The following is a 2,279-nucleotide window of genomic DNA, read 5'->3' on the forward strand; positions in this document are numbered from 1 at the left end:
TTGGTTCATGAATGACTTTTCAGGATTGAAACCTGTTCTCCTGACCTGATCTGGCCTAGATGTGACTCCAGATCCACAGCAAGGTGTTTAACTCTAAAATGCCCTCTGAAATGGCCGAGCATGTCAGTCAGTCTTTTTTTTTTGTTTTTATTCCAATTCAATCAAATGAAGTCCAATTCAGAGTCTCAACAAGTTGAGACATTCCTGATCCAAGCTGACAAGACAGGGCTCTCACCTCCTGTCTTGCGCTTGATCTACATGATCCAAGCTGATTAGAGTAGGCATAGCTCCTCCTCCAAGGCTTGATCTCATTTGCATCTTAGCCAAAAGGCCGAGATGCCGCTTTTAAAAATTGCTTCAAATAAAGCTAAAACGTAACCTAATGACTTCAGCCAAGCACAGCATGTCGATGAACAGATACTGCACTTGATCTTAGCCAAAAGGCCGAGAAGCGATCACTCAGTCTTAATGATAAATGCAATGAGAGGAGGGGAATAAAGACTGGCCCAGACAGCAACACTCACATCCCATGAATGAATGAGTAACCAATTTAGAGTCATTGGGAGATAGCAGAGTCAAATATGCTGATGTATTCCTACAGGAAAAGGATCTGAGGCTGGAATTCTCCCATCCCACCCGCCACTGGAATTTTAGTGGGCGAGTTGTGAAAATGCAAAAACCCGTGGACAGTCAAGAGGGGAATTCCGGCTTTTAGACCAGCGTGGCCAAAGAATTCCACCCTGAGTCTCTGGAAAAATACCAGCTCCAGTTACTGTACTGGAATGCATGGATTGGAAATGGATCTTTGAATCATTTAAGGCTTTAATCAGTTGCTTTGTTTATAGCCAACCAGTTGGTAAACTCTGTAATCACAGGGTAATGAAGTGTAAGAAACAATTTTAATCATTGCAGACAAGGCCACAAGCATCGCAATTGATAAAAAATCCTAAATATCTGTAGCAGCCCATTATGTAATGTTGTTGTAACAGGTTCTGTAATACACAGGGCCTGATTTTACCATTTTGATTCTAAGTGCTGAACCTGGGCATAATTCAGATCCGACTTGGAAACCTGTTCTCAGGCGCCCTCATATGCACTTAGCCTGGAAAAAAATCATGAGTCTGAATCATGCTGTGGGGGGGGTGGGAGGGTGGTGCTTATCGCACCCAAAACACTGTAGCTCCGATAAAGTGGCCCAGGAGCGAAAAGCAGGAGCGATAGCCCCCATAAACATCACGCCATCCCCACAACATAACTGTCCCCCTTATCCACCCACGCCCACCGCTACCCTGACCGATCGTAACCCCCGCCCCCTTCCACCCTCCACCAATTGCCCAAATAGTGGCAATGGGCCCCCTCTTCCCCATCCGCCCCCCCCACACCATGATCCATCTGACCTCCCTCCCCGCACCCCCCCAGAGAATGATCAGGCCTCCCTCTCCCCTCCACTAACCAGAAAGCGATCTGGCCTCTCTCCACCCTCTGTCCCCCCCCACCGCCCCAACCAGGGAATGATCAGACCTCCCTCCTCACTCCCCCCTCCAGAGATACATCTGACCCACCTCCTCTTCCCTCTTCCCCCTGACCAAAGAATGATCTGCCCCCACCGCCACCCACTTACCCCACTCCCACCCACCCACCCCCCCCACTATAGATCGGAATCAGAGAGCCTTTGGGAGCTCCGAACTTACCGCTTCAGAAGCTGCAGTGTCCAAAACAGATGTTTGCCGAGCATGTCTGTTTCGCTCCAAATCTGGATGTGCGAACGTGATGGTAAAGTTGGGCGGGCAGCCCATTAATTCAATTTAAGTGCATGCAAATGTATTTAAATCGCCTTTGCGCCCGTTTCGGGTGCGATTCAGATCGGGGCCATTTTCATGCCATGGTGAAGTGGGCATCTGTGCACTCACAGGCACGGATTGCGTTAATGGCCTCGAATTTACCAAGCTTTTCAGGCCTAAAAAATGGGCATAACACAATGGTAGAATTGTGGGAGAAAGCTTCCTCGTTTCAAAAGCTGCAGATGATAAGCCCAGCTGGTTAGGAGTGTATTTAAAATTCTTTTCCAACTCAATTACAAAGGAGGTCTTCTCCACTGTTAGCTGCAGGAACCAATGGGCACAACTGCTGGACGACTGTGGTACAGGCATCAAATGTGCAGAGGGACCTCGGGGTCCTTGTGTATGAGTCGCAAAAACCCAGCTTGCAGGTGCAGCAGGTGGTCAGGAAGGCGAATGGGATGCTGGCCTTCATAGCGAAGGGGATTGAATATAAAAGTA

General features: G+C 48.4%; 1 pseudogene; it reads right to left on the minus strand.

The window, feature by feature from the left end:
• Nucleotides 1–249: 249 nt before the first annotated feature.
• On the minus strand, nt 250–456 carry LOC145343605 (U2 spliceosomal RNA; annotated as a pseudogene).
• Between the last annotated feature and the right edge of the window lie 1,823 nt (nt 457–2,279).

This window comes from Carcharhinus amblyrhynchos, chromosome 5 (genome assembly GCF_965287045.1).
Source record: "Carcharhinus amblyrhynchos chromosome 5, sCarAmb.v2.hapA, whole genome shotgun sequence".
Classification (NCBI taxonomy): Eukaryota; Metazoa; Chordata; class Chondrichthyes; order Carcharhiniformes; family Carcharhinidae; genus Carcharhinus; species Carcharhinus amblyrhynchos.